The following is a 14,457-nucleotide window of genomic DNA, read 5'->3' as shown; positions in this document are numbered from 1 at the left end:
TTACACGGACATCCCCAGACTCAATCCCTTAATCCTATTCTCACGGTAAGATGTGTGCTGGCTAAGACCTAGACAGGCAACTCAATAGTATGTCCCTGTTAGCTAGAAATTTTCCCTGAGTTGTTTGGGCTGAATCCCAGTGTCTGAATGGTGCCCAACATGAAGCAGTTGCACATTTACAACAGTACATGGTAGATGTCATTCCACATTTCTCAAATGAATGATCTGCAAAGACAGTACTTTCAGATCAAATAAAAACCACAGTCTCCCAAGAGCATGATGTGCTCAGTGTCACAGCCCTTGACTGTATGTATGTTTCCACTCTTCCCTTCTTTCATGGATATATTTTATCATCCACACCCTGAGGTTTGCGGGATCTTAGTCCCCCAGTGAAAGTGAAGGTGAAAATCGCTCAGTCGTGTCCCACTCTTTGAGACCCCATGGACTGTATCCTGCCAGTCTTCTCTGTCCATGGAATTCTCCAGGAAAGAATACTGGTTTGGGTAGCCTTTCACTTCCCTAGCGGATCCTCCTGAACTAGGGATCAAACCTGGGTCTCCTGCATTGCAGGCAGATTCTCTACCATCTGAGCCACCAGGGAAGCCCAAGAAGTAATCAAGGTCACGTCCTCGGCACTGAAAGTATGACCTGCGTTCTGGACCACCAGGCAATGCTTTTCCTTGGTGTACTTTAAAATATTTGTTAGCCAATCATGTGACAAATACAATCTGAAGACCACTGTACAAAATAAGTAGCCTGAAATCCTCAAAACTGTAAATCTTCTGAAGGCAAAAGAATGGCTCAAGAAGTATTGTAAATTAAAGAATGACAAAGAGAGCTGATCCCAAAAGCAAATCATGAGCCTAGATTGAATCTCACATCAGAGAAAGGCCATTAGTGGAACAAGTGGCAATATTTGAGCAAAGTTTCTTAATTCAATAGGAGACTTATGAATAGGGATTCCCAAGTGGCTCAGTGGTATACAACCTGCCTGCCAATGCAAAAGACACAAGAGATGTGGGTTCGATCCCTGGGGTGGGAAGATCCCTTGGAGAAGGAAATGCCAATCCACTCCAGTATTCTTGCCCAGAACATTCGATGGATAGAGGGGCCTGATGGGCTACAGTCCATAGGACTGCAAAGAGTCAGACACGACCGTGTGACTGAGCACACATACACATATTATTAATGTGAAATATTCTGGGTTTTGACCATTACATAGCAATTGTAATCTTTTGTTCTTATCAAAAGCATACTGAAGTATTCAAATAAAGGCATGCTGTTGCTAACTTGTACTTTTAAAAGGCTTAGGAAAAACATAATATGAGTAATGACATGTGGGAGTGTTTAGGGAAATAGATAAAAAACATTAGCAATCACATAATCTGGAGAAGGATTGATGGGAATTTTGGGTATTTTCCACAAGTTTCCCATAATTTTGGCATCATTCAAAAACAAAAGGTGTGGACATATATACCTGTGTATATGCCTGACGAAGCAGCAGCCAGGGCCAGGTGCTTTCTCAGAGCTGGACACAGTGCTAACCAGGACAGAATAAATGAGGCTGAGGAGTTTGAAGGAAGGACCACAAGATGCTATAGGCATGTGCCCAGAAAACACAACTGGCTCAGCCCAGGGGATGTAACCTGGTCTTTTTTCTCTGCCCTCCATGCCAAGGTCCGCCAGCTCGTGGCTGAAGGTCGCCTGGAGTTTGTCCTCGGAGGCCAGGTCATGCATGACGAGGCCGTGACCCACTTTGATGACCAGATCCTCCAGCTCACAGGTTCGATTACCCTTCCCCAGACAAGGGTCCCTGTGGCCTCCTGTGGGGCTGGGACTGGGTGTCTGAGCCCTGGACCTGGGCTCCATCCTCCAGTCTCGGCAGGAGACTGGCCAGCCAACACTGGTTGTTGGTGCCGTGTTCATGTCTGTGACCTGAGTGCAGAGGGTAAGGGTGTGGATTCTAGACCAGCCGGCCTAGCTATCTCCTGACTCAGCTAATTCCAACCCTGTGACCCTGGGCAAGTGATGCAACCTCTTTAGGCCTCAGTTCCCTCCTCTGTAAAAATATTTGACAGTGATGGAAGATCTACCTCAAACGGTGTTATGAGATTAAATTGGGATAATTCCAATAGAGTGCAGTGAGTAGAATTTGTATTGTTGTTCAGTCTCTCAGTTGTGTCTGACTCTTTGTGACCACATGGACCGTAGCATACCAGGTTTCCCTGTCCTTGACCATCTCCCAGAATTGCCTCAAACTCATTGAGTCCATTGAGTCTTTGATGCCATCCAACCATCTCGTCTTCTGTCACCCTCTTCTCTTCCTGCCCTCAATCTTTCCCAGCATCAGGATCTTCTCCAATGAGTCAGCTTTTCATATCTGGTGACCAAAGTATTGGAGCTTCAGCTTCAGCATCAGTCCTTCCAATGAATATTTGGGGTTGATTTCCTTTAGGACTGACTCATTTGATCTTGCTTTCCAAGATTTTCAAGAGTCTTCTCCAGCACCACGATTTGTAAGCATCAGTTCTTTGACACTGGGCCTTCTTTGTGCTCCAGGTCTCACATCTGTATGTGACTACAGGTAAAACCATAGCTTTGACTATGTGGCACTTTGATGACAAAGTGATGTTTGCCATAGCTTTTCTTTCAAGGGAGGCTTTAAGTTTTATCATATAAACTCCCCAGCCTGCTAAATGCAGCCTCAGGCCTCACTTTCTGACTGCCTGTTCCTTCTGCCTCCTGCTTCCCTTGACCTGCTCCCATAACAGAGCCTCCTGTGCTTTCAGAACAAGGTTTTCTGTTGCTTCCACCCAGACTCAGCTGAGGAGGCTCATGGTCCAGGCACTCTCCACTGGGGCCACAATACTCGAGCACCTCCCGTCTTCACCATGAACTACAGATTGCTTCCACAGTGATCAGTGTCTGATTCTTCTCTGGGTCCCCAGGACTTAATCCAGGGCTGATGAGGGCTGGTGGGCACAGAGGGAAGGAGTAAGCACTGACCCGTCCTCCTCCAGGTGTCCACAGCAGAGGTATCCCTCACCTCTGGTCTTAGCCCACGATGCCCACTGTCCTGAACACCCCAGAGCTGACCCTGCTGGCCTAACCACAGCAGCCAGAATCCAGGCAAAGACAGGTTCCCATGATGGGGACAGGAAGGGCTGTGGACCCCTGGATCCTCCTCAGGGGATTCTCTGGGGCTCCATTTCCAACACCAGCCAGGCTGCTGTGACCCTAGATGATGGGTCTGACTTCATCTTCTGATGACCTCCTGTTCTAAGAACAAGGCATTCACTTAAATCCTTCAGTCCTTCAGTCCAAGAGGCAGTCCTAGAGATGAGGGGTCTTACAAACTCCCGCTCATTGAGGTCCAATTTGAGGCTCAAAAGTTGCTGAATCTTACCCGAGTCCTGCTGCCAGCAGGTGAGGGTCTCATTCTGACCAAGCCTGGCTCAGTCAGTAAGGTGCTTGTGAGCTCAGCCCCTCTCCCAGGGGGATGAGCCAAGTGCTTGCCCATCTGCTTTCTCCTGGGGGCCTCTGAACAGCCTGGTGGCAGCTGGTGTTTTTCAAAGCCCCGTTTTCAAGATGAGGAAACTGAGGCACAGAGAGCTGCAAGGATGTCCATGCAGCCAGCAGTCAAACTGGACTCCAGCCAGGTCCATCTGGCCCTGTCTGTCTGTAACTTGTGCCCCCAGGTATGGGGGTGTGTGTGTAGGGGGCCGGGGTGTGCATCTTACTTTCAATGGGGTCTTCTCAAACCATCATCCCTGATTTCCTGGACCACCACCCGTGGTTGTGTCCACAGTGTGCCGTGTTTCTCTGATGTATTGGGCGGGTCATGCTGGACCACACCTCACCGGTCCTGGATCCATTCCCTCCTCTTCACCTTTGTTGAGCCCCTGCTGAGTGTCAGGCCCCTGGGCAGGAAGAATGAAGCAAGGAGGTCACCATGGGCTCAGGTCTAAGGTCAAGATGATTTCCCAGGTAGGGGTCAGAATGGACAGAATCTTGTTGGGAGAGGACAGGCCTCTGACCTTCTGCTGCTGTAGCACGGCTTCTCAGGCGTGTCTTTTTAAAAAAAAATTATTTAACTTTAATTAGAGGTTAGTTGATTTATAATATTGCGTTGGTTTCTGCCTTATGTCAACATTAATCAGTATGGATGGTGATTGCAGCCATGAAATTAAAAGATGCTTACTCCTTGGAAGGAAAGTTATGACCAACCTAGACAGCATATTAAAAAGCAGAGACATTACTTTGCCAACAAAGGTCTGTCTGGTCAAGGCTATGGTTTTTCCAGTGGTCATGTATGGATGTGAGAGTTGCCTGTGAAGAAAACTGAGCACCGAGAAATTGATGCTTTTGAACTGTGGTGTTGGAGAAGACTCTTGAGATTCCCTTGGACTGCAAGGAGATCCAGCCAGTCCATCCTGAAGGAGATCAGTCCTGAGTGTCCATTGGAAGGACTGATGCTGAAGCTGAAACCCCAATGCTTTGGCCACTTCATGTGAAGAGTTGACTCATTGGAAAAGACCCTGATGCTGGGAGGGATTGGGAGCAGGAGGAGAAGGGGATGACAGAGGATGAGATGGCTGGATGGCATCACCGACTCGATGGACATGAGTTTGAGTAAACTCCGGGAGTTGGTGATGGACAGGGAGGCCTGGCGTGCTGCGATTCATGGGGTCGCAAAGAGTCGGACACGACTGAGCGACTGAACTGAACTGAACTGACTGAATCAGTATACACATGTCTGGTCCCTCTTGAAACTCCCTCCCCAACCCACCCCTCTAGGTTGTCACAGAACACTGAATTTCAGCTCCCTGTATCATATAGCAAACTTCCACTGACTATCTAATTTTACACATGGTGATATATAGGTTTCAATGCCGTTCTCTCAATTCATCCCGCCTTCTCCTTCCCCCGCTGCACTCACGGGTATGTTCTCTATGTCCGTGTCTCCACTGCTGCTCTGGAAACAGGCTCATTGGTACCATCTTTCTAGATGCCATATATATGTGTGTTAATATATGATATTTGGTTTTCTCTTTCTGACTTACTTCACTCTGTATAATAGGCTCTAGGTTCACCCACCTCATCAGAACTGACTCAAATGCACTTTTCTATGACTGAGTAATAGTCCATTGTATGTGTGTACCACAGCTTCTTTATCCTTTCACCTGTTGACAGACATCTAGGTTGCTTACACATCCTACTTACTGTAAATGGTGCTGCAGTGAAAACTGGGGTTCATGTGTCTCTGTATTTCTCACTTTTTTCCCTGATGAGTCTCTCTAATGGATGGTCAGTTTTGTCTATCTTCTTAAAGAATCAGCTTTTAGTTTTTTTTTTTTTAATCTTTGTTATTACCACCTTCATTTCTTTTTTAATTTGTTTCTGCTCTGATATTTATGATTTCTTCCCTCCTACTAACTTTGAGTATGTTTTGTTATTCTTTTCCTATTTGCTTTACATGCCAGGTTCGGTTGTTTATTTGATGGTTCTCTTGTTTCTTGAGACAGCCTTGTTTTGCTGTAAGCGTCCCTCTTAGCACTGCATTTACTGAAACCCACAGGTTTTGAGTGGTCGTGATTTCACTGTCATTTGCCTCTAGGTATTTTTTTATTTTTCCTTGATTTCTTCAGTGATCTCTTAGTTATTCAGAAGCATATTGTTTGGCCTCCATGTGTTTGTGTTTTTTTATAGATTTTTTCCCCTGTAATTGACATCTATTCTTATAGCATGTGGTCAGAAAAGATGCTTGAAATGATTTCAGTTTTTAAACTTCACCATGGTTTGATCTGTTACCTAGGACACGATCTATCTTGTGCATATTCCACGTGCACTTGAGAAAAATGTGAAATCTACTGCTTTTGGATGAAACGATCCAACTGATCCAATGTATCATTTAAAGCTTCTGTTTCCTTGTTAATCTTCTGTCTGGATGATCTGTACCTTGGTGTGAGTAGGGTATTTAAGTCACCCACTGTTATTGTGTTACTGTTGATTTCCCCTTTAACAGTTGTTAGCATTTGCCTTATGTATTGAGGTGCTCCTCTGTTGGGTGCATACCTACTTATAATTGCTGTATCTTCTTCTTGGATTGGTCCCTTGACCATTATGTGGGATCCTTCACTGTCTCTTGTAACAGGCTTTATTTTAAAGTCTATTTTATCTGATATGAGTATTGCTACTCCCACTTTCTTTTGATTTCCATTTGCATGGAGTATCTTTTTCCAGCTTTTCACATTCAGTCTGTGTGTGCCCCTAGGTCTGAGGTTGGTCTCTTGTAGATAGCATGCACACGGGTCTTGTTTTTGTATCAATTCAGCCAGTCCCTGTCTTTTTGTTGGAACATTTAGTCCATTTACATTTAAGGTAATTATTGATATGTGTGATCCTATTATTATTTACTTTCTTGTTTTGGGTTTCTTTTAGGTCTATTCTTTTTCTTGTGTTTTCTATGTCAGTTCAGTTCAGTTGCTCAGTCGTGTCTGACTCTTTGCAACCCTATGAAGTGCAGCACGCCAGGCCTCCCTGTCCATCACCAACTCCTGGAGTCCACCCAAACCCATGTCCATTGAGTTGGTGATGCCATCCAACCATCTCATCTTCTATTTTCTGTCTAGATAAGTTCATTTAGCATTTGTTGAAAAGCTGCTTTGGTACTGCTGAATTCTGTTAACTTTTGCTTGTCTGGAAAGCTTTTGATTTCTCCTTCAAATTGGAGTGCAGTCCTTGCTGGATAGAGTAATCTTGGTTGCAGGTTCTTTCCTTTAATCTACAACCTGCAGATTTAAGTCTATCCTGCCACCACCTTCTGGTCTGCAGAGTTTCTGCTGAGAGATGTGCTGTTAGCCTTACGAGAAATGCCTTGGGTGTTTTTTGTTGCTTTCCCCTTGCTGCTTTTAATATTTGTTCTTTGTGTTTAAAGTCTGGCAGATATGGATGATCTTGCCATGACCTGTGAGACAGGTGATAATTCATCCCTTTAGTCTGGGTCACTGTCCCCTGAATGAAGTAAAGATTCTGAATGTGGAATTGAAGTGAAGGGAAGTTGCTCAGTTGTGTCTGACTCTTTGTGACCCCATGGACTGTATCCCACCAGGCTCCTCTGTCCATGGGATTTTCCAGGCAGAATGTGGAATTAGGGGCCACCAAATCAACACCCATCAGGCCTGCCCTCCTCAGACAGACCATCTGGGGTCAGGGTGTGCTCTGCACAGTTTACTGACCCCCCCATCTCAGACCCAGCATCCCCAGGGCTTCCCCCTCCTACCCAGCTGCTCCTTCTTGGTCTCCTCTGTTTCCCACACCCCATCTGCTGCTCCCATTGGCCCCTGAGTTCTCAGAGCCCACCCCAAGTCCAGCCACCTGATGGACTTCATCACCTTCTCTGCACCAGACCCCAAATCTGCTCCAGGCTCCCCCCAGCCTCCCAGCAGCCATCCACCTCCTGGCTGGGCCTTGTTTGTGGATTTGACCCCATTTCTGCACCAGAATCCTGGAACCTTCTGGGCCAGAGCCAGTGTCCCAGCCTGGTGAGCTCATCAGTGAAGGGACGTTTGAAGCTCATCACCAGGCACTTGAACTCTCTGAGTCTTTGTTCTCTCATCCTAAAATGCAGACTTAGCACCAGCTCAGAGTATTCAGATGTTATATTTCAGGAGCATCTTTGGGAAGTTTAATCAATGGCTTCTCAAATCTGAGGACTTCTGCATTCACCTTGATCTCTGCACATAGGGATGGCATGAAAGACATGAATAAGTAGATGAATATTTAGGTAATTCTGGGATGGACCATTTGACTTCATATCTGTTTCAGCAAGACCCTGCTTGGTCTGGAATAGAATTTCAGCCCTGGAGAAGGGCATGAGGCTTGAGAGAGTGAGTGGGTGAGGGGCCACCATTCAGTCACTGAGGAGGCTTATCTCTTTGCAGAAGGACATGGCTTTCTCTATGAAACATTTGGGATTCGACCACAATTCTCCTGGCAGGTGGACCCATTTGGTGCGTCCGCCACGACCCCCACCCTCTTTGCCCTGGCAGGCTTCAATGCCCATGTCATCTCCAGGATCAACTACAACCTGAAGGAGGCCATGCAGGATAACCAGGTGAGTCATGAGCTGCATCTACTCATCCACATTCGAACCATCAGAACTTAAAAACACTGCTGCACCTATAATGATCCATAATGAGCTCCCCATGTCTGGGGACATTCAAGCAGAGTTAGAGACAGCCTGGCTGGCAGACCCTGGCAAAGAGTCCTGCCCTGAGGACGGTCAGATGCAAGTGCAGGCAGGCACCGTCTGGAGGGCCAATTCCTCCACCAATGTGGCTTTGGGAGGGCAGGGGGAATCTAGAGGAGGGGGCAGCAGACCGAGATCTTGACCATGAACCACTGAGAGGAGCGGGTGTGGGTGGCTAGGAGACTCGGGTGGGGTCTGGGGAGGGGAGCCGGCAGCCGCGTCACCCCTGGGCCTCACCCTGTTCCCTCCGGGTCTGCAGCAGCTGCAGTTCGTGTGGCGAGGGTCCAGATCCCTGTCGGAGCAGCAGGAAATCTTCACACACGTCCTGGACCAGTTTGGCTACTGCTCGTGAGCACCTGTCTCGGGCCAGTCCCCGTCCCAGCACCCTCCCTCGACCAGCTCAGCCACGCCCCTCATGGCCAGCCCTAAGGGCATGACTGAGCACCCATCTTACTGAAAGAACAGCTGAGGCCTGGACACCCAGCCAAGGTCCCGCGGTAGCAGCCGTTGGTCGGCTGCACTGGGCTCTGGTGCAATGACAAGGCCTTCGTGTCCTCAGCCCTGCTGTGGGCTGTCTCGTGGGCAGCCCTGCATCCAGTCCCCTCTGCCCTCTGTGCCTGGGAGGCTGTGGGCAGGGGCTGAGCCCTCGTGAACAGGGGAGGTGGGATGAAAGGGCAGCTTGGAGAAGAACCTGGGGGGACTCACTAGCAGGTTGCTGACATTGGGCTCCACTCTGCACCTGGCACTGTTTCTCAGCTTTTCCACCAGTTGCCTTCACTCAGTCCTCTTAGTGATCTTCGTGCATTTTATGATCAGGAGAATGAGGTTCACAGTGTTTCAAAGCAGTCATTCCTGTGGGCTGGTCAATGGGCCCTCATGTGTGACTCCTTGCTGCCCAGCATGAATGGGGAGACCCTCACCAGGGGCTGTCCAGAGCCCTGAGGTTCCTTCCTGGGGTCAGAGCCTCCCAAGCTATATTGGAGTTGGAGGATTTTGTTCTACTGCTCTACCTTTGTGTAGAATTTTGTGATTCTATTCATCATGATTTTTTTTTTTTTTTTTTTTTGCATTACATTTTATTTCAAAAATGTGAAAATCTCATCATGGAGATTCTGAGATTTTTGCAAGTGCAAAGTTTTGTGCAAAGGCGAGTATCTCACTTGCCTCATTTTGGTCCCAGCCCTGCTTGGGGTCCTTGGAATAAGATTTGATGGGCCCAGAGGTCACCTAAAGAATGAATGATCACATGAATCGCACCTGATCCATGTGGAGGAATTGGGCCCAGAGGGGGTGTGCTCTACAGAGCAGCTGAAAAATCATGGGCCTTTCAGGGTCACGTGCCCAAGATCCTGCAGGGCTGAAATGTGACACCTTCTGTCCACAGAGCTCTCATCTGCCCACCGCTGCCCTGTCTGCGACAGAGGCCCCGATGCTCTGACCTTGCTGAGTTCTGCCTGCCTCCCAGAGCTGGGACTGGGCCCCTTAACACTCCTCTCCCTCTCTCAGTGACGGATTTTACTGGGATGGGGAGCCCACCTTCCCATATCCTCCTGAGAATGGCTGGTACCCTTCCATGCAATTCCCCATCACTTGGGAAAGACTCCAATCCTTTGTTGAGGCCATGTTGTACAGTGTGTGGGTACGAGCTGCCTGGTTCCGGACGCCACACCTCCTCTGGCCCTGGGTAAGTTGGGGACCCAACCAGGCCCTGGTTCCTCGATTCTGCCCAGGGAGTGCTGCCATGGATCCGACCTCAGCACCGGGGCCCACCCGGGACTGGTGCTCAGCGTTAGCCAGGCCAGTGTCCATCCAGGCAGTGGGCCATCCCAGCCCCGGCTCAGTCCTCCTGCCCTGCACCCCGAGTCCTCACCCAGTGTACCAGCTCCTCCCCCCACCCTGGATCACCCCCCACAACCTCACCTCCGATGCATCCCCTCCCAGACGCAGGGTCGAGCCTCTCCCCAGCTCTCCCCTCCTTTCCCCTACTCAATGCTGGGAGCAGAGGCCTGGGCCTGAATCCTGGCTCCCGAGTCAGGGGCTGTGAGACTGGGAACATGAGCCTCACCTTCCTCATCTGTGAAATGGGGATGATGACAGGACCTGCTCCATTGGCTTGATTTGAGGTCAGATGGGAAAGACACCCCTGGGGGACAGTGCCTGACACCCAGTCACCATTGCGGTCACAGCCAAACTGGATGGAGCACCCCCTGTTCTACGTGATGTATGTGTCTCCCCCATTTTCTCTGCCCCACTGGGCACAGGGGCAGGCCCTCCTGGGTCCTGTCTACTCATAAGGGGCCAAGAGCCAGAGAGGTTAAGGAAGCTTCCTGACGCCACGTAGGTACCTAGCAGGGCCGCTAAGAGAGTGGAATTTGTGCTCAGAGCTGTCAGAAAAGCCACACAGCCTGCTTTCTTTGCTTACAACTGTCTCTTTCGGGGGGGTTTAAATGATTTTTAATGTATGAGTGTGTGTGTGTGTGTGTATGTGAGTCACTCAGTCGTGCCCAATTCTTTGTGATCCTGTGTACTGTAGCCCTCTAAGCTCCTCTGTCCATGGGATTCTCTAGGCAAGAATAGTGTAGTGGTTTGCCATTTCCTACTCCAGTATATATGAGCAGATATTAATAAATTTTTAACCAAAAATTCTATATATTAGGTAAACAGGCAAGCTGGTATGACAACTTAAATAAAAATATATTAATTTATGGCAGCTTGACAGGCATATATGTAGGCAGTAAAAAAAAAAAAAAAGAAATGTTTACTGTCTCAAGAATTATACATATGTATGTATGCACATATATATGTATTGTAATATGTTCACCACAAAGATCTCGTTAATATTTGTCACCACAAATAGTTACACAATCTTTTCCTGTGATGCAAATTTTAAGATTTACTTTTTAACAACTTCCAAATAAACAATAGAGCATTGTTCACCACAGCCACCCTTCTGTACACTGCAAGCTTACAACTGTCTAATTCTGTAGATGGAAATTTGCACCTTATGGCCTCCATCATGCCTCCACCCCACCCTCCTGTTTTTGGCATCCACCAGTATGTTCTGTCTGTACATGAACCCATTTTTCACATTTTTTCTCTTTTCCTTTAATTCACATATGCATGACACCATACAGTATTTCTTCTTTCTCTGTCTGACTGTTTCCCTGAGCATAATGCCCTCAAGTTTCCACCCATGCTGTTGTAAAATGCAGGATTTCCTCTTTTGATGGTGAATAACACTGTGTACATATATCACATTTTCTTGATCTGATCATCCATTAATGATTGGTTGATTCCATGCCTTGACTTTTATAAATAATGCTGCCGTGAACACGAGGATACAAAAGTCTTTTCAAAATAGTATTTTTGTTGCCTTTGAATAGTGTGAAGAAAGGGGATGGCTGGATCATCTCTATTATTAATTTTGAGAGGAATCTCCATATTGTTTTCATCATGGCTGGGCCAATTTACATTAAAGCCAACAGTGCCTGAATGTCTCCTTTTCTCCTTATCCTGACGTACATTAGTTGTTTCTTTTCTCATAAACAAAAGCTATTCTAATAGTTGTGAGGCTGTACCTCTGTCTGGTTTGATTCGTTCAGCATCTTTTTCCATGTGTTCGCATCTCCATGTCTTCCTTGGACAAATGTCTTTTCAAGACCTCTGGCCATTTTTTACCGGGCTTGTTTGCATTATTACTACTGATTTGTATGTGCTCTTTATATATTTTGGATATTAACCCTTTTCAGATTTATGACTTGCATATATCTTGTCTCATTTCATAGGTTGTCTTTATTTATGAAGTTTCTTTGCTATCCAGAAGCTTTTAGTTTGATGTAGTCTACTTGTTGACTGTTCTTGTTTATCCCTTTCCACATGGTGTCAATCCAAAAACTCATCATCAAGACCAATGATGAGGAATTTACTGCATACATTTTCTTCTGGAAGTTTTATAGTTCCACATATCCTACTCTTTGTGAACCCTTGGACTATATAGTCCATGGAATTCTCCAGGCCAGAATACTGGAGTGGGTAGCTGTTCCCTTCTCCATGGGATCTTCCCAACCTAGGGATCAAACCCAGGTCTTCTGCATTGTGGGCAGATTCTTTACCAGCTGAACCACAAGGGAAGACCAAGAATAGTGGAGTAGGTAGCCTATTCCTTCTCCAGCGGATCTTCCCGACCCAGGAATTGAACTGGAGTCTCCTAAGGTTCAAACGGATTCTTTACCAGCTGAGCTACCGGGAAAGCCCTTATAGTTCCAGGAGTTACAATCAAGTCTTTGCTTAACCTGACTTACTATTTGAGTACAGTGTCAGGCAGTGGTGCAACCTCATTCTACACATGAGTATGTTCAGTTTTCACAAGACCACTTTTGGTAGAAGATGTCCTTTCCCCAGTTTATATTCTCGCCCTTTTGCCTTGCCCATATACCTTTTGTATATGGTAATATAATTACCATATACACATGACTTTGTTTCTGAGCTCTCTACTCTATCCCATTGATCTATCTGTATCTTTTATTGTTGGTACCAGATTATTTGGCTTGCTGTGACTTTGCAGTGAAGTCTGAAATCAGGGTGCATAATGCTTCTAGTTTTGTTCTTCTCACTAAAGATCGCTCTGACCACTCAGAGTCTTCTGTGATTCTCACAAATTTTAGGGTTGGTTGTTCTATTTCTGTGAAAAACGTCTTTGGAATTTTAATAGGTTTTGCATTGAATCTGTAGATTGCTTTGGGAAAGGAGGCCCTCCTCTTGCAGTCATGAGCACAGAGTATTTTCCCACTTACTTCTGTCTTCCTCCATTTCTCTCATCACTGTGTCGTCTAGTTTTTAGTGTACAGGGCTGTCACCTGCTCCATGAAATGTATTCTTAGGTATTTTACCTTTTTGATGTAACTATAAATAGGATTGTTTCCTTCATTTCTCTTTCTGATGATTTGTTATTAGTGTGTGGAAACACTAATCATCAGGTGATTATGTGTGTTGATACTTTTATCTTGCAACTTTACTGCTGTTATTCATTTAAGATTTGTCTCTAGGGTTTTATATGATCTCTATTTCTATAACGCCATTACAATTGACATTAGTGAGAGTTTTACTGTTTCTGTTCCAATTTCCATGTCTTTCCTTTCCTATTTGCTGTACTCTATGCTTTATAATACCATGTTAAATAAGTGGTGAGTGGGATCACCCTTGTCTTTTTCCTGATCTCACAGGAATAGGTTTTATCTTTTCATCCTTGAATTGATGTCAGTTGTCAGCTGTCATATACGATCTCTCCTATGTTGACATACTTTCCATCCACTTCTTTGAGAATTTGTTTTATCATAAATGGGAGATGAATTATGTCATATGCTTTTTTTGCATCTGTTGAGATGATCATACAATTTTTATCTTGCATTTTCTTAGTGTGTTGTAGTACATGGATTGATTTGAGGATGTTGAACAATCCTTGCATTCCTGGAATAAATCCTGCTTGAAGATGGTGTAATATTGTCTTCATGTATTTAAATTTGTTTTGCTAATGTGTTGTTGAGAATTTTTGTGTCTATGTTCCGAGGAGATATTGAGGCTTCTTTGCCTAGTTTCATGTCAGGGTGATCTTGGCCTTGTATTTGACCAAGAAATTATATTGAAACTTTTCTGTCCAATTCTAGTTTATGGGACAGACTAACAAGAATTCGTATCAGTTCCTCTTCAATACTTGATAGAAATCACCACTGAAAGTTGATCATTGGTTTCTTGAGAGGTATTTGAATTCTGGTTCAATTTTGTTACTAGTAATCCATTGTTCATTCTTTCTATTTATGCACAATTTAGATTATATATTTTCAAGAATTTATCAGTTTTTATACTTTGATATCTTTCAGAGGATGTAATTAAGGTCAGTAAATTCAAGTAAGCCATTGTCCTTTTTATTCATGTTTAATCTCTTAGCATAATTAAGGTTATTGATATCTAGTAATGTGCTGGGGTTTAAGAAACAGTCAAGAAGTGAACTCAGTCAGACACAGAAAAATAAAACCTGAATCATCTCTATTGTGGAATTTTACAAAACCAGTCTCATAGAGAAGGAGATCAGAGTTTGGTGGCCAAAGGTGGGACTGGCGAGTGTGGAAAAGTAGGGGACTGTCTGGAACGGGCACAAACCTGCAGCTGTCAGACCAGCAAGCACTGGGGAACCACCCGAACCCGACAGA

At 45.7% G+C, this 14,457-nt stretch overlaps 1 pseudogene; it reads left to right on the top strand.

Moving 5' to 3' along the window:
• The window catches only part of LOC122428207, a 40,510-nt pseudogene that overhangs the window by 2,758 nt on the left and 23,295 nt on the right, over nt 1-14,457 (top strand).

This window comes from Cervus canadensis, chromosome 26, assembly GCF_019320065.1.
Source record: "Cervus canadensis isolate Bull #8, Minnesota chromosome 26, ASM1932006v1, whole genome shotgun sequence".
In the NCBI taxonomy this organism is placed as follows: Eukaryota; Metazoa; Chordata; class Mammalia; order Artiodactyla; family Cervidae; genus Cervus; species Cervus canadensis.
Note: the sequence above shows the minus strand (reverse complement) of the source record. Positions and strands in the feature narration are given on the sequence as shown.